Raw genomic sequence first — 27,398 nt, forward strand, 5'->3', positions numbered from 1 at the left:
CATAAGATAGTGACTAAACAGCAGCTTGTTCAGGAGCAGGCCATATGCTTACTAATTTTATTTATTTATCAATACTATGGACAGAAGGATAAAAGATTCATATAAACCTAATAAATAATCTTACTTTTTATTATTGCTGCCTTTCTTTTTTTTTTCCTCTCTTTTTTTTTTTTTCCTCTTTTCATACAGTGCTGCTTAGCACAGAGACATGAAAGTACAGAAAGGTCAGTTTAGATGTGTTAGTAAAATCTTAATCGCAATCTACTTCACTGCATAATTGTAACACGAGTTGTGACACTGTTTATATTACAAAGATTAAATTTTGCTTTTACATCCCAGATATTTCGCATTGTAAATTAACTTGCTTAGTATCCTGGTCTCAATCACTCAAGGTATGTCATAGTGGATTAGACCATGGTAGACCTCCATTGACTGGAGAGTTGCCAATGTGACACACAGCTACAAGAAGGGCCGGAAAGAGGATCTGGGGAACTGCAGGCCTGTCAGCCTGACCTCAGTGCTGGGGAAGATTACGGAGCAGTTCATCTTGAGAGCGCTCACCAGGCATATGCAGGACAACCAGGGGTTCAGGCCCAGCCAGCATGGGTTCATGAAGAGCATGTCGTGCTTGACCAACCTGATCTCCATCTACAACCAGGTGACCTGTCTAGTGGATGATGGAAGGGCTGTGGATGTTATTTACCTGGACTTCAGCAAAGCCTTTGATAGCCTCTCATAGCATTCTCCTAGAGAAGCTCATGTCTTGGACAGATGTACCCTGTGATGAGTTAAAAACTGGCTAGATGGCCAAGCCCAGAGAGTTGAGGTGAGGGGAATTAAATCCAGTTGGTGGCCGGTCACAAGCAGTGTTCCGCAGGGCTCGGTTTTGGGGCCAGTCTTGTGTAATGTCTTTTATCAATGATCTGGCTGAGGGGATTGAGTGCTCTCTTAGTAAGTTTGCAGATGACACCAAACTGGACAAGAGTGTCGACCTGCTCAAGGATAGGAAGGCTCTGCAGTGGGATCTGGACAGGCTGGATTGATGGGCCAAGGTCAACTGTATGAGGTTCAACAAGGCCAAGTGCTGGGTCCTGCACCTGGGTCACAACAACCCCAGGCAATGCTACAGGCTTGGGGAAGAGTGGCTGGAAAGCTGCCAGGTGGAAAGGGACCTGGGAGTGCTGGTAGACAGCTGTCTGAACAAGAGCCAGCAGTGTGCCTAGGTGGCCAAGAAGGCCAACAGCATCCTGGCTTGTGTCAGGAACAGTGTGGCCAGCAGGAGTAGGGAAGTGATTGTGCCCCTGCACTCAGCACTGGTGAGGCCGCACCTCAAATACTGTATATAGCAATGAAGCTGGTGAAGGGTCTGGAGAACAAGTCATATGAGGAGCAGCTGAAGGAACTGGGATTGTTTAGACTATAGAAGAGGAAGCTGAGGAGAGACCTCATTGCTCTCTACAACTACCTGAAAGGAGGTTGTAGGGAGGCGAGTGTTGGTCTTTTCTCCCAAGTAACTTGTGATAGTACGAAAGGAAATGGCCTCAAATGGTAACAGGGGAGGTTTAGGTTGGATATTAGGAAACACTTCTTTACTGAAAGAGTGATCAGGCACTGGAACAGGCTGCCCAAGGAAGTGATGGAGTCACCATCCCTGGAAGTGTTCAAAAAATTTGTATACGTGGCACTTCAGGACATGGTGTTGTTAGGTTGATGGTTGTCTTGATGATCTTGGAGGTCTTTTCCAACCTTAAAGATTCTATGATTCTATGATCACTGTGCAACAAATGTTAGTAAATGGGTTTGTTACTAGCACTCCTTCTACAGAAAAAAACAAACAAACAAACAAAACCCCCCAGGTTTTTACTCTTCCAAAACATGCTTTTTAATCTAGTATAAAGGACTGGAATTCTTTTTATGACTGAAAACATCTGTAGCCCACAACCTTATTTTCATTCCTTTTCCTCTTTTTGTTCGCTCTTATTACTTCCCCTCTTTTTTGACAACAACTTCATGTCTTGAAGTTGTAAACTATTTACAAAGCCTGTTACAGACATGAAGTACATGTGGTTTTGCTGGGGTTAAATTCCCTTGGAAGCTGTAAAATATTTACCACCTTTTCCAGAAAGGACAATTTTGTACTTAAGTTTAAAGATTAAGTTTGTACTTCAGTTTCCTCGATAAGATAGATTTATGAGGTACTCAACTGCTTTCCTATTTCAAGGTCTTAGATGGCAGGAGACACCTGCATATCCACTCTAAAGACTACTCAGAAAATTTTTCTTGTGCTGTTAATCTCTTTCTTTTGGCTAGCATCAAATCCTTCCACCTAACAAAACACAGATTCTTTTTCCTTTGGGAACTGCATGAATCAAAATTTGCTGTATGAGTTCCTTGGCATTAAGCTAGCAGCAGGTGTTCTAGTTAACTCTACCCAAGTACGATTAGATTTCAGACACACTTTGATATTCTTTTTTTTCAGGTCAGTGATCAAATGTAGTAAAACAAATTGAAAGGCAGCATATCCGTGTCTTCAAACAATCCTCTTATTCTATAAGTAAAGATTGGCATCTCTGTCCTTGCCCTGGTGTGAACTTCCGTACAGCAATTTTTTCTTGGTGGCATTAATACAGCTACAATTGCTACTCCAAGCCATGGTAATGGTATTTCCCTCATTCTCTCATTCAACTAAAAATGTGCTTTTCTGCAAGAAGGGATCCTTCACTTCTTTACATGCAACAGTGACAGCTCCTGTTGCTCTTTCCATTCTAATAACAGCAAGGAACAGTATAATGCATGTTCTCATCTCTCACAATGACAAACACACTTGTTTGCTTTGTAAGAGGCATATATGTGGTTAGTTAGGACCTTGCCCAAGGCTTTCGTGTTTTGTGTCAGTCAGAGAAAGGGGAAATATGTATGTGAGTACATCCGTGTATCCAAGTGGAGTGTTGTCCCTCCCTTTTTTAACCTCCAGTACTGTAGAACCAACTAATTTGAAACTAAATTCTGACCTTTGGTGCATCTGTCCTTAAACATGTAAACTGTTACTGCTATTTTGTGTCAACAGATACTCATTTTCTGTTAAATGTTTATGCACTGTAAATTTGGAACTGCGTTTGTAATCATTAGACTTGATGCAAATTTAAATCTCAGTTTCTGTAACAGTCCAAGGTGTTGTGGAAGGAACAGATAAATGAAAATGTCATAAGCAAATGGGCAAAACCAGAAACTTTGAAATCAAATACAATACTGGAAATGAATATGCACACTATCAGCTTTAAAGCGATAAACTGAACAAGGAAACATGACTGCAAACCACAATGTACAGGTATAGTAAGGATGACATTGTTCATGCCTTCAGATTTGTAATTCTTTTCCTCCACATCTCAGATCTATAAAATATACTATGTTTGTCTAGAAGGCCTTCAGCTATGTTTGAGTCATTTATAAACACAAAATGGATTATAAACAAAATGCATTGTTTTTAAAAGTTTGCAAAAGTCAAACATTCAAATTAATTCATTTTGGAAAAGGGACTATTCGCAAAGAGAATCAATTTAATATTACAAAATAAAAATTTCAAGATTGACACTTCAGAGGGGAAAATAAATTTTAATCACAGTAAATATAACAACTGATATATCACTTAAATGGCCTTTTCATACTTCTGAAATTCTAGTCAATTCCGAGCTTCTTCTGAATTCTTAAAAGTTAGTGCTTGAACTATTTTGATTCTGCTTAGGAAGATGCAAATAAAGAGGGCAAACAAAACAAAAAAAAACCCCAAAGCCTAATTATTTTTTATTAAAACTGTTTTTAAAAAATAAAATCATTCTAAGTTAGAGATGGATGTATGTCAATCCACAGCTTAAATCTGCTGCATTTATTTAAAGAGGAACTCAACCAATTACATCTCCTTCTACATACTAAGGAAATGTTCTGGTTTTATTTAGTGAGAAGGGGGCTACGGTGGCAGCTTCTGTAAGAAGCTGCTAGAAGTTGTTTCCCCTTTGTCCAGTGGACTCGACTGGGCCTAGGGCGGACCCGCTGCTGGCCAGGGCCAAGCCAATTGGTAGCAGAATGTTCCCTGATAACACTTCTGTGATAATGTATTTAAGAAGGGGAAAACAAAAAAAAAAAAAAAAAAAAAGGAGAAGATGTGAAGACACTGAGTAGGGGCACAGAGGGGGAGGCGTGAGACTTGTGGGCCTTGCAGGCCTCACCCTCTGGCCTCCTGCTGGGTGGCTGACTGGGTCCAACTCGGCCCAGCCTGGCTTCAAGAAGTGGAGAGGAGACGTGAAGAGAACCTGAGAGGCGTCTGCCTGAGCCAGTTGTGAAGAATTTTTTGTGAGAGGAACAGCTGCAGATGCCAAGGTCAGTGAAGAAGGAGGAGGGGGAGTAATGCTGCTCCTGGCCAGAATTCCCCTGCAGCCTGTGGTGACGATCATGGTGAAGCAGGTTGTCCCCCTGCAGCCCATGGAGGTCCACAGAGAAACAGAGGTCCACCTGCAGCCTGTGGAGGACCCCATGTCAGGGCAGGCAGATGCCTGAAGGAGGCTGTGGCCCATGGAGGGCCCACGCTGGGGCAGCCATTCCAGAGGGACGGTACCCCGTGGAAAAATGACCCACGCTGGAGCAGTTAATGAAGAACTGTAGCCCGATGGGAGGGACCCCACATTGGAGCAGGGGAGGAATGTGAGGAATTCTTCCCCTGAGGAGGAAGGAGCAGCAGAAAACAAGTGATGAAATGACCATAACCCCCATTCCTTCTTCCCCCCTGTCCCACTATGGGGGCAAGGAGGTAGAGATAATGTTAATCCCTACTTTGGTTTTAATAATAAACAAATAGTTTTCCCCAAGTCGAGTCAGTTTTGCCTGTGATGGTAAGTTTAAAGATCTTTCCCTGTCCTTATCTCAAACCTCGAGCCTTTTTTTCTTGTATTTTCTCTCCCTGTTCCCTCGGAGGGTGGGGGGAGTGAGAGAGACACTGCGTAATTGGTCCTGAGAGGGGCTAAACCACGACAGGAGAAGACCACTTAAGCGGAAGACTCAAACGAAACGTACAGACAGCAACACTTAATGTAAGAAAAGAAACTTTCTGAACAGGACCAGTGAATTACCTTCCTGGGTTATGGATTCCCAAAACAGCACTATGGAGTGGTGCATAGCCTAGCACAGACAGAAATTCTCACCAGCAGAAGTGACAGTGTAGAAAAAACTTTTGAGAATCTGAGATCTAAAGATTAATGAAAATTATGTTTATGTAATTCCCTTTCCAAAAATCAAAGTTTTTCCATTTCTGTGACACATAAGAGGCTTTGGCTTAGCTCTGTGCAATTAAAATATAAAAATGCTTATAGGTTTTTCTTCACTAATTTATCCTTAGAGATATGTAACACTTTTTAAGTTAAGGTTTCAGCCTCTACAAAGAAAAAAGTCTGTTAATTTTCATAACGTAATAGAAATGGTTTTAAACTGTGCTTTTGCATTAATTGAACTCCAATTTTAATGGAAATTTAGTTTGACACAAACCATGAATTAAAAGGTAATTATATAATAAATATGAAATTAATTATTCTATATTTCTTCACTTAATGGGAAATTGTAAAAACTAAGAATCTGAATAAATATCTATTAAAATAATACAAAATGCTAAAATAAATGTGTTTACTTAGAGCATATTCTCCTAATTAGGAAGGAGAAATGCCAAAACTTCCATAAACACCACATTCAGTGACAAATAACAATCAAACCAATACAGTGGCTATAGCAGTTTATGAGAACAGTTATTTTTCCAATTAATTCCTCACAGAATGCATAAAAGGAAAAAATAATTCAAAAAGTGAATAAAAGAATTTAGATCTAGTGTTATGGCTGATAGTACTACAGAAGTGTCTCTCTAAAGATGTGAGGCACAAAACAGTAGCTGAGCAGTAAACAAAGGCTGCTAAACTACTATTAAGTTTATAAATAAAAGCAGCATTAATATTGCTGAACACTTGTTCTATCAGATTAAGAGCCTGTCTTATAAGTAGTGACCCTAGGCTGAATTACCAGTGCTACCTTTCTTCAACTACTAACTTTTTAAATTTTTTTTTTTTAAAGCAACACCTAAGATATGCAACAATTCACTGACTTCAGGTAAACAGATGGCCAAATGCTGTATGCACTACCTCTCCTCGCTGTAGTATCCCGTGTATATCAGATATTTTGCCAGATTTCTAAGTCATTAGACTGGCTTGTGCCCAGGAAAGCGACATATATCCATGTAAAACTTTATTTTGCACCAAAACATAGTATCAAGAAAGCACCAGACTTAGTTTACACAGTGTAGTATTGTTTGTGTGCAAAGACCATTTTCAAAGACTCCTAGTGGTACCAACACTCCTATCTATTATTTTTGAAGATGTATCTTGCAAATCCTAAATAGTCAAAAAGGATCACCTACAGAGTTCTTCTCAATTCAGTACACTCAACAGAGCATGTTGGCATGCGGCTCTTGGATGCAGTTGCTGAGTTTTGCAGTCCTTCTCAATCGCTTCCTTAATTCATCTGCAAAACACTCTTCTGATTTGAGTTGTTTAAGTCTGTTATAGCACTCAATGAACAATGAATATTGTTTTTTCTCATACTGAAAAGGATTAATTTTCAGCGTGCATTCTCTTTCAACATCCCACTCCTCAAAATTCACATCTGGATAGGAATGCAAAAGCTTTTAAAACATTTTACTGTTTTCGGAGATTATTGACTTAGTTAAGAATGATTAAAGCACATATGACCCAACAGCAGCTATCCTCCTGAGTTACCTAGCCACATCATGGTGTTCTATGGCAGCCAGTGCCATCATTTCTAAAGAGTATCACTGCATACAATAAGGTCTCCATAATGAATTGACTGATGCAATGGTTATAAAAGCATCACTTCAGGTAGCTGAAGACATCTTATGGATTACAAGCACTTTATTTCAGTCAGATTTTGATTAAGGAACAGCCAACTATTTCTCCAAGCTCAGCTGTTTGTGTAGTCCTTGTTTTTCGGGATATCTAGCTAAGCTCCTGCTGCTGCTTTCATATAAAGCTCAAGGCAGGGAGCAGCTTTGCTCATTAACCTGAACAAACTCCTCTATTTACTCACTTTCATGCAACACTAGCAAGGTTTTTCAAAAAGGAGAAAGTGAAAATACTTCAGTTTCCCTTTTCTCTTCACTCTGCAGTAAGTGAGGATAAAAGCCTTGGTTTCTCAATTGCTAATTCCCAAAGCCCAAATCCCCCTAGTACCAAAGTCAAAACAATTTGCTTATTAGCAATATTACCATGATGATGACTGAAATGATTATGATTTATCTAGGAGGTTAGAACATAGCACTACAGTTCATTATGTAGTTTACACTTTGGCAGATAACAAAAATGTAGATGAAATGTGCACATCAAGTATACAAATCACATTAGCCTGATGAGATTTTAAAGGCTGATCAGTAAAGGAAAATTCCATTAGCTCTAATTGCAGATCAAAATATGGAAGACATAAGAGTTCATACTTCATACTTCAGAGCGTACTTTAAGTCCAAGGACACCTCAACCACAAGAATGTTGTTATCTATATTCCTACTTTACAGAAGTTTTGTGGAAGTAGCTTATAAAACTGGTTGTGATCTAGGCTCTACAGCAATGACTGATCAATCTTTTCAGTCCTCTGCTGACCCAGACCTGTCAACCATCTGCAGGTACAGTCCTCAGCTCCTTTCCTCAACTGCAATCTCAAGGGGCCCTGTAGTTAGGTCTGAAGCTGACCCAGCCCTGCTCACTCCTTTGTCTCACCCTTTCTGGGAATCAAATAAACTGAAAAAATTCCATCCACAGCAGTCCTAGAATTCCTGGTCCCTGAGTCCTCTCAGGCCTCCTTCTAACTTTTTACATCTAGGCAATAAGTCCAGAAAAAAGAGAGAGGATGTTTAAATAGGCTCCTGCAGGAGTTCATAAGAACCTGAGATGCATTTAAAAATAAGTAGGTCAGCACCATGACTTTCAGTGTAAGCTACAAATTACATGGCAGAAGAGGAAAAGCAATTCACATTACTTGGGTTGGCTGAGGACATTTCTGGAACAGCAGAATAGACAGAACTTCAGTTGAAATCAGTAGATAGCAACTTGATTTACACTGGTACTCCTTTTCAGTAGAGTAATACTGAAATGTATGCAACAGACACTTTAAAAACTTTAAGACTTCACCACACAGAGAGTGGGGGAGTGCAAGAGTGAAAGGAACTCCAGTACAAATGGAACTTAGTCACAGCAACTGTTGTGGTTTTCTTTAGTGAGGGGGGGCCTAAGGTGGTAGCTTCTGTAGGAAACTGCTAGAAGTCCCTTTGTTCAGTGGACTCAGCCAGGTCTAGGGCGGACCTGCTGCTGGCCAAGGCCAAGCCAATTGGTAGCAGAATGTCCCGTGATAACGCCTCTGCGATAACATATTTAAGAAGGGGAAAACAGAAAAAAAAAAGAGAGAAGAGAAGATGTGATGAAGCTGAACAGGGGCAGAGGCGCAGAGGGGGAGGCGCAGGCCTCATGGGCCTTGCAGGCCTCACACTCTGGCCTCTCGCCTCGCCAGGCAGCCGACTGGGCCCAACTCGGCCCAGCCTGGCTGCAAGAAGTGGAGAGGAGATGAGAAGTGAATAAGATGTAAAAAGGATCCTGAGAGGCATCTGCTAGCCTGTTGTGAGGAACAGCTGCAGACGCCAAGGTCAGTTCAGAAGGAGGGGGAGGAGTAATGAGGCTCCTGGCCAAGATTCCCCTGCAGACTGTGGTGAAGACCATGGTGGAGCAGGTTGTCCCCCTGCAGCCCATGGAGGTCCACGGAGGAACAGAGATCCACCTGGAGCCCATGGAGGACCCCATGTCAGGGCAGGTGGAGGCCTGAAGGCAGCTGTGGCCCATGGAAGGCCCACTGGGACAGCCATTCTGGAGAGACTGCACTCCGTGGAAGAGATGACCCACGCCAGAGCAGTTTCACGAAGGACTGTGGTGTATGGGTGGGACCCCACAACGGAGCAGGGGAGGAATGTGAGGAGTTCTTTCCCCGACCATGAAGCAACGGCGTGAAACAACGCGTGATGAACTGACTGCAACCTCCATTCCCTCTTAGCCCCTGTGCCGCTCGGGGTGGGGGGAAGGTAGTAGAGATAATGTTAAGCTTGGGAAGAGGGAGGGATGGAGGGAGGTTACCTCATTCTCTGTCTCATTATCCTGCTGGTTGTAGTAATAAATGAATAGTTTTTCCCAAGTCAAGTCTGTTTTGCCCATAACGATAACTTTAAGGATTTCTCCCTGTCCTTATCTGAAACCTCGAGCTGTTTTTCTTATATTATCTCCCCCTATTGTCTTGGAGTGTGGGGGGAGTGAGAGAGAGACTGCATAGTCTGGTCCCGATCAGGGCTGAACTACGACAGCAACTCAGAGAGATGATGACTTAGTGCCAAAATGGTGCTCAAATTCTAGAAGTCCAAAGTACTCACAGTTGTAGATCCCTATTAGCTGTAAACTGCAGGTGTAAAATTAGGAAAGAGAAGGTGGTGTGGCACACATGAGAAGTTAAGGACTGTTTTTTAGAAGAGGTACAAGTGAGAAGGAGGTGGAGGAGGTCTAGGGCCCAGAGGAGGCAGTTAAATCTTACCTTCTGCATGCAATGCAAACACCCTTTTGCACTCTATCAAGTGCTATCGCTTAAGCCAGATAAAAATAATTAACTTCAGGGGTTTTTTTTCTGTTTTCTGAAAGATTCCATTGTGTATGTCTGGCAGTGGTATTAGTTTTGACACAACATTTTTACCCCAGTGCAATGAAATGAAAAATACATGTCCAGGGCTTTCCAATGTCTAAGTAATGATAAAAACTGTTAAAAATTCATCACGTCTCTTCCTCACTATGATTGTCAACTGCTGTAAGTGAATAACTTAATTATTCCATTTCATTCATAATTTAATCTAGCCCTTTCTGTCTTCTTTTTGATCTCCCTTGAGCTAGGATTTTGTTTTGCTGTGGGATACTTCAGTTTGTTTGAAGATGAGGATGAAGCCACAAGCAACATTAAGAACTCCACATACAGTAGGCTTGCTGATACCACGGTTTATATTAAAACATCATTTGGGTATTACTGTCTCAAATTAAATGAAAATACTTCAAAATATCTAAGTTCTGCAAGGTAATACTATATTTCACATGTAAATCCCTTTCTTTTTCTTTTCTTGAGGATTTTTCTATAACTCTCAAGGAAAACATTCTACTTCTCTCAAAGTAGTTAAAACCTATCAAGATTTCCTTCAAGTTATTTATCCAGCACACTCATCTTAACAACTTTCTCTGTCTGACAGGTTCTGTGAGGTCTTAGGGGATGATCTCTAAATTTCCCAATGGCAGGAAATTCAAAAACTTTAATTTAAAAGCTGGGGAAAGCATGGCTTCTGTTCTATCCAGTTTCTATGTAATAAACCAGGAAACTGTGACATAAAACAGAAGCTGGAGATCCTTCAAAAAGTTTCTAGACAAATAAGCAGTGGATTTGTATTTAAATTTTAGAGCTGGTTCCTACCAATAAAAATATACTCATCTGCAGACTTTGCATATCCATTGACTATGATGGCTTGTCATACCAAGGTTGTGTATGAAACACATGTACAGATGACAGTAGAGCATTGAGAGGTTAGTACCATAACTTAAATTGCATACTTAGCAGTGAAAACACATACAAAGTGATACCTGCAGGCTTTTTGGCCCTGGTAAAACAGGCTTTTTTCTCTTACGCTTGTACAGCAACCAACACAGAACCATGCCTACCCAGAACAGGCCTTTCCCACATGCTATAACAGTGCTTACAATTAACAACACAAGTTCCAACAGTTGTTCAGGGAAATATCTCTTTCATATGAGCATGCACTGGGTATGCACAGATTTAACATAGAAAACAAGCAGTTACCGGGTTTGAGAGTAGTAGAGAGGTTGTTTTATAAGTTAGAGTAACATTTTTATGGTAACATGAGTCAAAACAAATAACAGAGGAGGAGACATGAAGTTTTCTAAGAATGGCCACAGGTTTTATGAGCTTCAAAGTTGTAATTATCTTCAAATTTGTTATTACCAGCTCAGAGCAGTTTCAGATGCAATTGAATCTGTTTTGGGCAAAACAGCTGCTAAAAAACTTTCTGGCATGCCATGCTCCCTGTCATATGTCTTCCAGAAGTCCCTGTACCAGTGGTGACTCATAGCAAGCTATTCCCTCCTCCCTCACCCCACTTTGCCTTTTTGATATGAGAAGGAATAGTTTATTGAATTCATGTCAAGACGGAGACATATCCTTTTCCCTCGACTGACAGCCCACCATACTTGGGCAGAGAACAAGTCCTAGCATCCATGCTCCCCTCCCACACTCCTGGAAGTGGTAGCTTTCCTCTGACGGTACAATTTGCAGCCCTGCCACATCCACACCTCCTCTGAGATTGCTCACTGCTGCAATGCAGGCATCAGCAGAACAGTAGTCTGTGCCACATGTACCATGTGTACATGGTAATGAAAACAAACAAGAGTAATCAAAAAACCTGCATTCATTTAAGGATACACACAGATTCCAAATGCAGGCATGAATCTTTGAAAATTTCAGTCCAAGATCATACAGCTGAAGGATGGTATGTAAAAAGTTCCATAACAACAGTAAAACAAGATCAACACTATTTCCTTGCGCTTAAATCTTAAGCTGTAAAAGATAGTCTGCAGCCAATTAAAACCTCTAACAATATTATAGGAATACAACACTACACGTTTATATATACAGCACTACATGAGTAGTGCCAGGGAGAGCAGTAGAAAGAAACCAGGAGATGGACGTAGATGGACAGTAAACTGTTCTCCTTGATTTGGACAAGCTTTCTACTTCCGTGTTGATAAAAAAGAAACGAATTATTTTTCACCATTGAATAACGAGTATAAAAACCCCAGACAGGATAATCGGTACTATTTTCAAGGATACAAGTTCTAAGAACTTTAAAGTCCTTTTTATTTTTCTAGCAACAAACCATTACTCAACCATTATTTTATTTTCCATAAATGTAACAGGAATCTCTAAAATTACATTTGCAGGTCCCTGTTTTGAAATGTTACCTGGAAGTTCAGTTACTACCACTTTCATTCTATGAAAAAACTGCTCTTCAGAGTGCTGGTGAGATTGTGGAAGAGATTATCTTCCCACTATGTCCAAACTTTTCTTAGTACAAAGTTATCATAGAGTACATAATCGCGTACATAAGAACTCCTTTGATTGTGATAGTGCAAAATTTGTAGGGTTAAGAAATGTCGTGGAGATTTTCCTGAATATATTTGTTCACACTGTAAGTTTTCACCGTGAATATTTCCACTTAATTTTAAGCATGCACTGCGTATCATGTGTTACAGAAGTCATAGATGGGAAAGACCTGTGTAGTATTGATTTCAAGTGACATAATCTTCTAAATTCTTTTTTTAAGTACATGGAAATTATACCCATAACTTTCTTATCATGTGCAGTTGCAAAACCAAGTAGCATTTCTAAAAATTATGTATCATTCAGGATAACATGATGAAGCATTTGTGTGGACACACCTGGTTTGTTGCAGCATTGTCCCTTTGAGGCTATCTTCTTGTTTTCTTCTCTTGAGCTTTGCTTCCACTCAGTTGCTCATATGAATTTAGAAAAAGGAAGCCAAAAGTCAAAGGTCCTACTGTGTTATAATGGGCCAAACCTTTATTATTACTATACAATGCTTTAGAAGTGCAAAAACTCAGGGAAAGCTCTACTACTATTAACTCAGTGAGCATGCTTATTTCTGTCAACTTCTGTAAAGTTCACAAAAAGCAGCGTTTCCCTACAAACTTAGGCCACCTGTTTAATGGCAAAAAGATTTTCATGTGGGGCACTAAACATCCACAGATGACAAACTGTAAAATTACAATGTGTAGCAATGTTCCTTACAAAAGACTAACAGGCATGATTAACTTAGATAGTTCCCAATATACTTTCAGGTGTGAGTCCTTATAAACCTAACTGGATTAACAATTAGAGCCATGAGGAGCAAAATAAACAAAAGTAAACTTTTTAGTCATTATATCTTGACTTGTTTTACATGTATAGAAGTCAGCTGACATGAAATAAAATCTTTTGCTTTGCAAACATTGTATGTCTTGGTTCAATTATTTTCATTTTTAACTAGATAGTGCAACTTCTAAAACTGTTTGTTCTTCAATTTCCAGTAATCACAACCATGATTGTTTTAGGTTTGTCAGCAACAGCTAAGCATTTACATATATATGTGCACACAAATTCAAGACTTCCATTTTTAATATATGTATTTATTGTAAACTCATCTTTACTCTTTGAAATGATAAGCTAAATGTCTTCAGTTCACTTCAACTAAAAAAATATGTCAAAACCAAAAGAGGTCTAATTCAAAAGCGTCAGATATAATCTCTTCCTAGACTTCAAAAAGATACTGTCATCACCTTTCAAAAGTGGAAAGGATTAAATCAAGAGAGAACATATGCCCAGGATCAGATATGATTAGTTTTAAAAATTCTGCATTGTTCTTACAATAAAATTCTGGCATATTCCAAGTTCCTTAGAAATTCAATTTACTCTATAATTAGAGAAGGGCTTCTAGTGAAGCTTGCAACAGACTGTTCTACATGCTACATGAGAGAATGAAATACAAGCTTAATTAAATATTCCTCATAGTGGGAATGATAGACTGTCTATCAACAATCACATCAACACATTTTCATTCATTGAACTCCTTGACGTAACAGTAAACACTGCTGGAACATTTCACATAGAAGGCTGAAACTAAACCAACTTATTAGTGAGATTAATCTATAGGCTCCAGGTGAAAAAACCCCACACTTCAGTAGTCATTTCTCCAGTAGTCATTTTCCCCATTTTATAGTAAGGAAAAAAATATAGCTTTATATTTTAATAACTAAGCACATCCACCACATATCACTTCAACTGAGAAAATTTTGATGAATAGACAACTGATCAGAAGATAGTTCATATCACTCTGTAGATTTTAAATAGTGGAGGCAAAATTTGAACTTAATTATGTTGTGTTAGGCCAGCTGATACTGCAGCCAAAACCAGACAAATTTTGCAATTAGTGTTTGTCGTAGTTCAGCCCCGATCGGGACCAGACTATGCAGTCTCTCTCTCACTCCCCCCACCCTCCCCTTATTCCATACCATCTACATCATGCCCAGATCCTACACTTTCCAATCAATCATCAACTTTTTCTTTCTTTGACCTACTTGTATGCATACACAAAGATGTAATTCCCTTAGTCCATGGCCCATCCCTTCAAAAGGTCTGTTGAGTTTATCCAGTCCATAACTTTGGGCTCCATCTGTCATAACAGTCTGTCAGCATAGGACAGACAATGCAGTGTTTCCTCAGGTAGTCTGTCTGGTGCGAGTGATTTAGCAAGTTCATAGTCTGCAGACTGAAGATCTGTTGGTATGTGCTAGTAGCAAGAGCCAGTTCTGGTTGCATCACTGCTGCAATTGTTCCTGTTTTATTAAAGTTCATTCTTTGTTGGTATAGATGACTTTACTATAATACTTTTGACACAACGTAAGTCTCTCAGGGCGTGGAGCAGGAAGAAGCAAGGAGGGACATGTAACAGCTAGATAATGACATACAGTACTATATAGTAAGCACTTCAAATTATTGGCTCTTTTCACCTAAAATTAAATCTCCTTGAGGTACACATCGGACTTTCCCATCCTCCTGCATTACCCACCAAGTACACCCAGGTCCTTGAGCAAAAGCAATCCCATGCATGGGTTTGTCTTTGCCCAAGGGAGAAATGACCCAGACTGTCCTCCCCCCGGTATATTCCTCACGTGCACCACAGGGACTTTATTCTCTTCTACAGTATGTAGAAGTTCAGATTGGGCAGGGCCAGCTCGACTGGTGGACCCCCGAGTGTTGACTAGCCAGGTGGCTTTTGCTAAATGTTTATCCCAATTTTTGAAGGTTCCACCACCCATTGCTTTCAGTGTCATTTTCAGCAGCCCATTATACCTTTCAATTTTTCCAGAGGCTGGTGCATGATAGCGGATGTGGTATACCCACTCGATGCCATGCTCTTTGGCCCAGGTGTCTATGAGGTTGTTTTGGAAGTGGGTACCATTGTCTGATTCAATTCTTTCTGGAGTGCCATGTCGCCATAAGACTTGTTTCTCAAGGCCCAGGATGGTGTTTCAGGCAGTGGCATGGGGTACGGGATATGTTTCCAGCCATCCAGTGGTTGCTTCCACCATTGTAAGCACATGGCGCTTGCCTTGGCGAGTTTGTGGGAGTGTAATATAATCAATCTGCCAGGCCTCTCCATATTTATACTTCAGCCATCGTCCCCCATACCACAGAGGCTTTAACCGCTTGGCTTGTTTGATTGCAGCACATATTTCACATTCAAGGATAACCTGTGCAATAGTGTCCATGGTCAAGTCCACCCCTTGATCACAAGCCCATTTGTATGTTGCGCCTCTTCCCTGATGGCCTGAGGTATCATGGGCCCACCGAGCTAAAAATAGTTCACCCTTATGCTGCCAGTCCAGATCCACCTGAGCCACTTCAATTTTAGCAGCTTGATCCACTTGCTGGTTGTTTTGATGTTCTTCAGTGGCTTGACTCTTGGGTACGTGGGCATCTACGTGATGTACTTTTACAACCAAATACTCTAACCAGGCAGCAATATCTTGCCACAAAGTGGCAGCCCAGACGGGTTTGCCCCTACGCTACCAGTTGCTCTGCTTCCATTGCTTTAACCATCCCCACAGAGCCTTTGCCACCATCCATGAGTCAGTGTAGAGATAGAGCACAGGCCATTTTTCCCATTCAGCAATGTTTAAAGCCAGCTGGATGGCCTTCACCTCCACAAACTGGCTTGATTCACCTTGGCCTTCAGCAGCTTCTGCAACTCGTCGTGTAGGACTCCACACAGCAGCTTTCCACTTCCGGTGTTTTCCTACAATACGACAGGACCCATCAGTAAATACTGCTTCTCATTTTCTGGGAGGTTGTTATATGGTGAGGCCTCTTCAGCATGTGTTACCTCTTCCTCTGGTGGCTTTCCAAAGTCTTTGCCTTCTGACCAGTCTGTAATTACTTCTAATATGCCTGGGCGATTGGGGTTTCCTATTCAGGCCCGCTGTGTAAGCAGTGCAACCCACTTGCTCCATGTAGCATCCGTTAGATGATGCGTAGAGGGGACCCTTCCTTCGAACATCCAGCCCAGCACTGGCAGTCGGAGTGCCAAAAGGAGCTGTGCTTCAGTACCAATCACTTCTGAAGCAGCTCAAACTCCTTCGTATGCTGACAGGATTTCTTTTTCGGTTGGAGTATAGCAGGCCTCAGATCCTTTATATCCCCGGCTCCAAAACCCATGGGTTTCCCCTGGCGCTTTCTGCCAGAGACTCCAGGTAGGGCCATTCTCCCCAGCTGCAGTGTAGAGCACGTTTCTTACCTCTTGCCCTGTCCGGACTGGCCCAAGAGCCACCGCGTGAACAATTTCTTGTTCAATTTGTTCAAAAGCCTGCTGTTGTTCAGGGCCTCATTTAAAATCATTCTTCTTTTGGGTGACTTTATATAGAGGGCTTACAATCATACTATAATTTGGAATATGCATCCTCCAGAAACCCACAACGCCCAGGAAAGCTTGCGTTTCCTTTTTGTCAGTCGGTGCAGCCATAGCTGTTATTTTGTGGACTATATCTATTGGAATCTGACGACGCCCATCTTGCCATTTTATCCCCAAAAACTCTATCTCTCTTGCACGTCCTTTCACCTTACATCATTTTATGGCAAACCCAGCTTTCAGGAGGATTTTAATTATTTTCTCCCCTTTTTGAAAAGCTTCTGCTGCTGTGTTGCCCCATACGATGCTGTCATCAATGTACTGCAGGTGCTCTGGAGCACCACCCTTTTCTAGTGCAGACTGCATCAGCCCATGGCAGATGGTGGGGCTGTGTTTCCACCCCTGGGGCAGTCGATTCCAAGTGTACTGGACCCCTCTCCAAGTGAAAGCAAACTGTGGCCTGCATTCTGGTGCCAATGGGATTGAAAAAAATGCATTGGCAATATCAATGGTGGCATACCACTTGGCTGCCTTGGATTCCAGTTCATACTGAAGTTCTAACATGTCTGGCACAGCAGCACTCAGTGGTGGTGTTACCTCATTCAGGCCACGATAGTCCACTGTTAACCTCCACTCTCCACTTGATTTTCTCACTGGCCATATGGGACTGTTAAAAGGTGAGCGGGACTTGCTGATCACTTCCTGGCTCTCCAGCTGATGAACCAGCTTATGGATGGGTATCAGGGAGTCTCAGTTGGTGTGATACTGCCACCCATGCACAGTTGTAGTAGCAATTGGCACCTGTTGTTCTTCAACCTTCAGCAACCCCACAACAAAAGGATCCTCTGACAGACCAGGCAAGGTGGACAACTGTATAATTTCCTCTGTCTCTAAAGCACCTACACCAAAAGCCCACCGGTACCCTTCTGGGTCCTTGAAATATCCCCTTCTGAGGTAATCTATACCAAGAATGCATGGAGCACCTGGGCCAGTCACTATGGGGTGCTTTTGCCACTCATTCCCTGTCAGGCTCACTTCAGCCTCCAATACAGATAGCTGTTGGGATCCTCCTGTCACTCCAGAAATACAAATGGGTTCTACCCCATTATATCTTGATGGCATCAAGGTACATTGTGCACCAGTGTCCACTAGTGCTTCATACTCTTGTGGGTTTGACGTGCCAGGCCATCAGATCCACACAGTCCAATAAACTCTGTTATCCCTCTCCTCCACCTGGCTGGAGGCAGGGACTCTCTAATCCTGGCCACAGTATTCATTGTTCATTTCTTTTAAATATGCACGAGAGGTCCCTTCAAGAAGTTCAGAACTAAAGCTATTCCTTTTACTCTGCCTATTGGAGACTGGTGCAACAATTTTCCTGGGAGAACTTCTATTTGCAGTGGTTTTTCCACACAACTCATGTACCCGTGCCTCTAGGGCAGAGGTAGGCTTCCCATCCCACTCCCTCATGTCCTCTCCTTGGTCACGCAAGGTAAACCACAGGGTACCTCGCTACGTATGCCATCTCTCTTGAGCAAGGAAACGTTTATTCCTAATAGCTGAAATATTGGCCCATACTGGTGGGGAATGGGACATATCTTCTTTGAATTGCTGGAACTCCTGGAATAGTTTCTCCACAGCTGAGACACAGGCCCTTAGGGAGGAAGAAAGGCTTTCCTCGTACTGCCAGACTCGGCCAGCCAGTTCATCCACTGTTTCTTCCTCTCCATCTTTCCAGGTCATAACTGCCAATGAGTTGGCATATGATGACAGTGCACTTCGAACAAACTTCCGCCACATTTGTCGTGTGCACCTAACTTCATCTGGATCCTTAGGTAACTGATCATTGTCCAGGCCATCATAAATAATCTCCAGCACAGCTAATTCCCTCAGGGACTGGATACCCTTCTCCATGGTAGCCCACTTGCCTGGGTGACACATTACATCCTCCTTGAAAGGATACCTCTCCTTCACACCTGACAGGAGTTGCCTCCAGAGGCTGAGGGCTTGTGTCCCTTTTCCAACTGCTTTGTCAATGCTTGCTTCTCTAGAAATGGATCCCAGTTGCCTAGCTTCTCTGCCCTCTAATCCCAAGCTATTGGCCCCATTATCCCAGCACCGCAGCAGCCAGCTGATAACGTGCTCCCCAGGATGATGGCTAAAAAATTTTCGCATGTTTCGCAGCTCGCTCAGGGATAGAAATAGGGTGCTCACTGTCTCCTTTAGGAGTTCTTCCTCTGGGGAAGAGCCTGCCTGCCGAGTTCTTCCTGGGCATGAAGCAAATAAACTTTCCTCTTCTTCCTCCTGGTCCCTCGTAGAGGAAGCTTCTTCATCCCTCACTAAACGAGCTGACTTCCACTTCCAAGTCTTCTTGTATACAGGGGCAACTGATACTAGCACGGGTTCACCCTCTGATTCAGCTGCAATGCCTGTTGCTGGAGTTTGAGTACCTACATTGCAGGTCAGTTTGTTCTCCCTCGTAACATGCTACGTATTAGTATCTTGCCTTAGGGTAAATCTTGGGAGGAGATTCCCAAAAAGTGGTTTTGCAGCCCTAGACAAGACTTGGCACACATTCAAGATACATAACAACAACATCATAGTGGCTTGAATATCCCCCAGATCTTCAAAGTTCTCAAAAAGTGGTTTAACTACCCTGGAAATGAAAGAAATCAGGAAGCTGTCCAGATAGGAATACCAATTTATCTCTAAGGCCATTGATGTCACCATGTCATAGATGTATATGGCATAGTATAACAGAAGGATAATTCTCATCATTTTCCCTGAGGTGATAAACACCATTGGGAACACATAGTACATATAAGAGCATAGATAATACAACAACATAACCAACCACTGCAACATCATGACCAATAACTGACAACCAATACAATGAGTGTGTATAAACAAATTTGTTTCAAGCAAAAAAAAAAAGTCAGATCTGTTATTATCTCAACCCTTTGAGCTCCACATTGGGCACCAAAAATAACTATCATAGTTCAGCCCCAATCGGGACCAGACTATACAGTCTCTCTCTCACTCCCCCCACCCTCCAAGACAATAGGGGGAGAATTGGTAAACAAAAGAAAACCAGGGAAAAAAAAAAAAAGAAAAAAACAAACACATGGGTTGAGATTGAACAAAAAGCAAATTTAACAGTAATGACAGAAGAAAACAAAACAGTGACGGAACACAAATACAGTATAATGGCTTACAATAGATCTCCACATCCAGTCTCTTCCAAGTAGCAGGAGGCTCCCTTCAGCACCCTCCTCACTTATATACTGAGCATGATGTCAGAGGGGATGGAATAGCCCTTTGGCTAATTTGGGTAAATTAACCCCAGCTGTTAGCTAATTAGTTAACTATCCCAGCCATAGGGGCTACCAGCTTCAGTTCTCCACCCAGCTCAGGTAAATATTTAACTCTATCCTAGCCAGAACCAGGACAGTGTTCTATCATAAATTCATACAAAAAGCAGAACAAACTAGCCTAAGTACAGTTTAAGTATTATAGTTCTTAGAGTAATAAAATAATGTAAATCAATTGGATCACTAGAGAGAGTGGTAGTTAATCTCTGTCAACAGAGAGGAGGAGAGGCTGTTAGCACCTGTGTGAAAGAATAGAAACATTATAAAAATTGCTATGAGCTATAAAACCAGTATCTCTTTCCAGTTCATAATTTTAAGTATCTTAGTTATGAATTCGTGTTCTGTGATTGGCTTTTTGAAGTATTTTCTATGACCTCTCTCCATAAGTTTTTCCTTATGTAAATCCTTAGACTATCAGAGAGAGAGAGAGAGAATAGCATTGCTATTTTAAATTGGTAGTTGTGCAATAAGAAACTTAATGCTCACCTTTAATACAGACAGATTAATGAAAGACCAAAAACCCTGATGGGCAAAAGAATGGATGCTGTCAAATGCTGTAATGAAAAATAGAGATAATGTGAAAATCTTCTGGTTAGCCAAAAAGAGAAGCAAGTCTAAATGACAAGAACACTTCTTCAGCTCACAAAAGAGAAAAGTCCTTATATGGAAAGATCCCATCAACTTCATCACAGAAGGGCTGAGAAGCAGAAATACTGATGTACTAGAATATCTGAAGCTATTTTATAACATTTCATTAGTTATGCCTGCTTGAAGAAAAATCAAGCCACTCAATGAAATCACTTTATCATATTGCATGACGGAAAAACAGAACCAGACAGAAGAGTCTAGAGATAGCTAAACTCAAAAACCAGCTAAAGCGAAAACCATAACGTGGTCAATTCACGGCCAATAAAGTACAAGGTATTTTCCAACAACAGAAAAGTTATCCAGATCAAGTTTAGAAAAGCCAGAAATGGCATTCTGCTTTTACAATAAGGACACATTTCAAGCCATTTAGAATAGAAAATTCTTTCATCGGAAGCAGAAGAGACTCTCCAGTTAACCACATCACCTTGGCCAAGAGGCAAAGGACCTTGTTCAACAGAAAGTAGAATTCAATAATATGCTCAATACATTTCTACATTTAAGAATACAGAAGACCAGACATGGCTATTTGGCTGAGTCCTCCTCCTCTCTTTTCTTCTCTTTCACTGATTGTTAAATAGTGATATCTTGCCACTATTGTTCTTTTAACTATTTTTAAGCTTCAAATTGCTACAAGATCTAGAAAGAAAATACAGCTCCATAATGCCAGAGCTAACATCCTAATTGAACTCATGATCTATGTCGCAAATCCAGTCAAAGCAAGGAGGCACAGATAATCACAAAAAATATTTTTTCTTACATGTATTGTTTAGCTTAGTAATGAGTCAATTATGATAATTATTCTCAGATTTAGCACATAAGGGCCTGCTGAACTACTTATGTGTATTTTACTAACAAGTTACTAGTTGCATAAAGCTTACTTTGAATTAAATTACATTTTAAAATAATTTCATTAATCTTGACATTATTTCTAGAGAAATGAAATTAAAAGATGAATCTTTTTACAGCAAAGGTTTGCAACAAGAAAACAACCTAGAGGATTATCTAGAGAAATTACTTTAAGTTTGTGACTAAGAGAATGAATAACACGTTGCTAGTGAAAGAAAACAGTCCTGTAACTTAACATGATCTTGACATTATCTAAACAGCTTTTGCTAGCACAGCATTAGAAGTGTTCCCAAAGGTAGCATCTTATTTATTTTTCTGATTTAATGCAAGATATTTGCACTCATACAAATAGCACATTGAGGGCAAACATCACCTTGTCATAACACTGAATCTAAAATAAATACTTTGTGCATCTCTAAACTACAACTTTAACTTATTTATATGAAAAATCAATTCCATAAAATAAAGAATTACTTCAAAGGATTAATTGTTCTGTATTGGTCATTATATAATCAGCCCTTTGAGAATAAATAGATTCAGATGCTGAGGAAAGTTAGCTTTTAAATCCTGGGTAATTGAAGAGTTTCTGTTGTTTCTGTTCTCCTCAACTAGACCAGGGAAGGCTCTGGTGGGAAAACAGGAGCATTTCAGTATAACAGAAATCTTGAAACACTTCATCTTCACAAAGCATCAAGATCAGCTTAAAAAAAAAGGTTTTCTTTCTAAATTAGCTACTTTTTTAACACACTTTAGTACAAATTCTAAAAGATACAAACACAAGACCAGAAAACTGAAATAAAAAAAAAAGGAAATAAAAGCCAAAAAACATTAATGCAAGTTCAGATTGAATACATTTTAACTAGGAAAAAAAAATGAAATACAGACACAGTCAAACATTGCAATATCTAGAAGTTTTAGCACAAAATTTTCAATGAATTTGAGCTGCTATACTTTTCAGCAAAAAATCTGAAGAATTCTCTGCCATAGCTGAATGATAATCTGAGTTTTTTACCTTGAAATTATATTAATAAAAATATCTCAACCAGAAGTAGAAGAAACTACTTCAACTGTGAAAGCAGCTGTACAAGTCTGCATGGGCAAAACAGTGGGAATGAGGCAGCCAGGAGGTCTGGCATCACAAGACCGGCCAGAAAACACGCTTGACCCTTTCTGAATAGCACTGCCAGCTCATATTTGGATACTTTTAAAATAAGCTTTGTGATACCCAATATTTTAAAAGAGTTCCACAAAGTTTATATTTAACCATATTAGTGATGGAACAGCAGAACACAGTACACCTAGCACACAAGTATGTAATGAATACATACAGTTCACATGTACCTGTGAGCATTACATAAATTAGGGATTAAGAGAAACTATATTCCTGAGGGGATACAATCAGTATCTTCTCAACACTTTTTATCTAACTCTCTACTTAATTTTAAATTAAAAAAAAATTAACATAATTTACTGCTAGAAAATTTACTTCACAATAAAATATGACACTCTTGTGTGGATTATAAGAAGAATTACAAGCTTATCTACTAAAACAAGTGTCGTAGTTCAGCCCCGATCAGGACCAGACTACGCAGTCTCTCTCTCGCTCCCCCCACCCTCCGAGAGAATAGGGGGAGATGATATAAGAAAAACAGCTCAAGGTTTGAGATAAGGACAGGGAGAAATCCTTAAAGTTACCGTCACGGGCAAAACAGACTCGACTTGGGGAAAACTATTCATTTATTTCTAAAATTAGCAGGAGAATGAGACAGGGAACAAGATAACCTCCCCCCACCCCTCCCTCTTCCCGGGCTTAACATTATCTCTACTACCTTCCCCTCCTGAGCGGCACGGGGTGGGGGGGGAAAGGGAATGGGGGTCGCGGTCAGTTCATCACGCATTGTTTTACGCCGCTGTATGATCGTCGGGGGAAGAACTCCTCGCATTCCTCCTCTGCTCCAGCGTGGGGTCCCTCCCACGGGCCACAGTCCTTCGTGAAACTGCTCCGGCGTGGGTCATCTCTTCCACGGGGTGCAGTCCCTCTAGAACAGCTGTCCCAGCGGGTCCTCCATGGGCCACAGCCTCCTTCAGGCCTCCACCTGCTCTGGCGTGGGGTCCTCCACGAGCTGCAGGTGGATCTCTGCCCCTCCATGGACCTCCATGGGCTGCAGGGGGACAACCCGCTCCACCATGGTCCTCACCACGAGTTGCAGAGGAATCTTGGCCAGGAGCCGCATTACTCCTCCCCCTCCTTCTTCACTGACCTTGGCGTCTGCAGCCGTTCCTCACAACAGGCTGGCAGACGTCTCTCAGGATCCTTTTTACATCTTATTCACTTCTCATCTCCTCTCCACTTCTTGCAGCCAGGCCGGGCCGAATTGGGCCCAGTCGGCTGCCCGGTGGGAGGCCAGAGGGTGAGGCCTGCAAGGCCCATAAGGCTCACACCTCCCCCTCTCTGCCCCCCACTCAGCTGCTTCACATCTTCTCCCCCTCTTTTTCCTGTTTTCCCCTACTTAAATACGTTATCGCAGAGGCGTTATCATGGGACATTCTGCTACAAATTGGCTCGGCCTTGGCCAGCAGCGGGTCCGCCCTAGGCCCGGCCGAGTCCACTGAACAAAGGGGAGCGACTTCTAGCAGTTTCCTACAGAAGCTACCACCCTAGGCCCCCCCTCACTAACAAATCCAGAACAACAAGTTAGCACTTGAAACATCACTTATGAAGATTTGATGAAATATACTAATGTTAATAACAAATATTTCAAAAGCAATGTGCCCAGAGTGCCCAATATACCTGTGAAGACCACATCCTGCTATCAAGGTTCACAGGCTTACATATCTTCAAAACTCTGTAGCTAAGTTCAGTTAAAAAATATAACAGAAATTCAGAAATTAGGCTTTAAGGATCTGTAGATAAGGCATCAGAGAGAGAGAGAGACAATGAATTCCCATTCTTGATATTAATTCTCCACAGAAAAAAAATTATTCCCCTTCATAACAAAAAAGGAATCCTTTTTACTGAATATAAAGTCAGTTTTGCCATAAAACAGAAACTTAACTTGTTAAGTTTAACTTGTATTGGAAACCAAATTAATTTGTCAGCTTTATTTTTTTTAATTTCTTCATAAAGAATTTTTTAAGTCAAAAATTCATCAAAACAGATGAAACAAAACAGAGACACGCTATATTGAAAAAAAATGCAATATTTCACCCACTGAAAAGCAGTCACTTTTAGTGTCCTTAGTACATCTGCATACACATCCACCTGAGCACACAAATAAAGGTAATAGAGAAATTAGTATTTTGCAGTGTCACACTCACTGCTACTTGAGTCACCTGGGTCAGCGAAATTTCCTAGCACCAGGCTAACTTCCCGCCTTAGTTTGCCCTCCTCTTTCATGTTAACCACATCCAGCCAGACAAGCTTTCACTGTAACTCAAACAAAAGTCAGCACACAACTTTTTAGTCACGTTGAGTCAATTTTTTCCAACAGAGCTTTTCTGACCAGCTCCAGTTTGGATGTCAGCCTATACTTGTGTTGAAGAAAATGTGTGCTCCTAAGTGTCACAGGCACTTTTGGACCTATTTTTCTCTTTCCACCTCAGTTCCCAGTACTTAAATTGGAACAAAAATCCTACCTTCATATGTCTTGTCAACTAAGATTTTAACTTCCTGAATGCAGTGACTTATGTACATTTCCAAGCCTCCCTGCAGAGAGCTCTGAATTCAGCTGGGGCCTCTGGGTGCTGCCAGGGCTCTGTGGCGGGTGGCAGGCACACAAAAGCACAGTGCGGGATCCAAAGAAGTGATTCACGCTGAATTAGAGCTCTTAAGACCTCTTCATTAATAAATTCCTCAGTGGCTCTGCTTACCGTGCATGGCATTCCCTACAGTACTTGCATAGCATCTGCCATCCAAAAACAATTAACTTTCTAAGAGTGAGGAAAGGTGTATATAGCGAGCCAGATTGGTTGTTCCTCCTAAGTTCTTTTGTTAAAATGGTTAAACCCACTAAGACAGATCAGCAATTACTTCACCACACAAAAGCTCAAGACAGCAAAGTGTTTACATTTCAGCACTGACAGAGCAGATGAACACAGTGACCACACAGCAACACTGCAAGCTCTAAAATGATTCACATGTGAAAGCATGTCCTAAACTCCCTCCGAGCTTTTCTGCCAACATAAGTTGTACTGGCTTAGCTATAGTGTGTTGCCAGAACACCGTAGCCCAATCCACAGTGTACAGGTAGTTAGAGGAGCACAAAGATGCTCATACAAACTGACATAAAGCCACACAAGGATATGAGATCGTTACAGCAACAGAAGTGTATCTAGCTTAGCAAGACTGTGCTGCTCTAATAGGAAAATCACAACTGTAACTGGGAGCATCATATTTTCACAGAAACAATCTGCCTTTCAGGTAACAGATATGCTCAGACAGCCAACACAAGGCAAAGGTTCAGAGAAACAGGAAGCAAGGTGATTCTGAAGCATGAGCAGCAGCTCACAGAAGATAAAAAAGAAGGGAGGCACCGAGTGCAGCCATTATGCAAAACTAATCTAATTACTGACCAAATATTATTGCATTAAAGCTACAGGGTATCACAAAGTTGTGGTTTTCAGCTGACTAGCTGCCAAAAAAATATTGAAAAAGTGTAAAAACTTATGCACAGACCAGATCCATACTTAAAAAAGCATGCTTGAAACATTTTCGTTACAGTGGCAAATACCTTGATTATATATTCAAAGAAACAAAAGTGGGAAACCAAGATATAGTTTATGATCAGTGTGAAAGAAAAGTGCTTATGCTTAATATATTGGTAGCACTATTCCCTAGCACTTTAGTAAACAAAATCAAAGCAGCACAGCTGGAATCTGCAGCCAACTGAGTTACCAGTTTATGAAAAGCTGCTTGATAGAGACAGTGCCATCTGCACCAATTACAAATTACGTATCTTAGGCACGATGGAAAATGATTCCAAGTCACTGTGTTAAAATTGAGCATAGTCTTCCCTTTGCTTGCTTTCCCTTTTTTTCTCATCCTCTTTGCCTCATCTTCCGTGTATTTGCACTTTTCATCCTGCTTATCTGTTGCCTAAAAACCAAGAAACAGTAGCAACGATTTTGGCTCAGCCTAAACATACAATAATGCTGGGGTAATTTTCTGTCTACTTAATCAAAGGGATTTGGATGCAAATGTTTATAAGGGAAGAAGTCAGCATCATTTTCTGAAAGTTCCAGCATATAAAAAAAAAATCAGTTTTGAGCTTGTCTACTCCTTCCCAAGTTATATACAAAGTACTCATTTGTGAAAAAAATGGACCAGAATACACAAAAAAAAAATCACTTTTTTTAGTATGTTCAGATCACATGGAAGAAATAAAAAGAAAACATCTGTAATGCCAACAACATACCATTACAATAAAGCCTATGCAATAAACCAGAATAAAATAGACGTGTAAGGACATGAATATTATTACACTCCTGATGATCAATTTGCCAACGTTTTGTGTTACCACAACTGATGTACAATTTATGCCTTTTTGTTTGTTTTTCCACTAACAAATTCTGCTTAGGCAAAATTAAATCATGTGTGAGACATGTCCTTTGCACTCTCAGTAGGACTGTAAGATGCAGCTTGTCCAATATAAAAGCAATCTTTATTTAAGAAAAGAACTAATGTTTATAGCCACCATGTGACCTGTGAAAGAATTTGTTCTGGAACAAATCCTACATTCAGGCTTGCTCATTGGTCGTAAAAAAACTTTCTGAATATTCAGTAGTAAGAATTTCAGTGGGCTACATAAAGCTACTTTTTACTTACCATCCTAAGAGTGAGTTATCCTATCTGCAGAGAATCTTGCGATCTTGTTTTCATTCCTTTGAGG

General features: G+C 40.9%; 1 long non-coding RNA gene across 1 annotated transcript in view; it reads right to left on the bottom strand.

Annotated features, from left to right (window-relative positions):
- Positions 1–9,188, bottom strand: part of LOC147600854 (uncharacterized) — an 840,330-nt gene extending 831,142 nt beyond the window's left edge. Inside the window, exon 1 of the long non-coding RNA XR_015258372.1 lies at positions 8,991–9,188. This is a non-coding gene — a long non-coding RNA (uncharacterized LOC147600854). The remainder of the gene's footprint in view (positions 1–8,990) is intronic.
- Between the last annotated feature and the right edge of the window lie 18,210 nt (positions 9,189–27,398).

Source organism: Chlamydotis macqueenii, chromosome 4 (genome assembly GCF_036417535.1).
Source record: "Chlamydotis macqueenii isolate bChlMac1 chromosome 4, bChlMac1.mat, whole genome shotgun sequence".
NCBI classification, from domain to species: Eukaryota; Metazoa; Chordata; class Aves; order Otidiformes; family Otididae; genus Chlamydotis; species Chlamydotis macqueenii.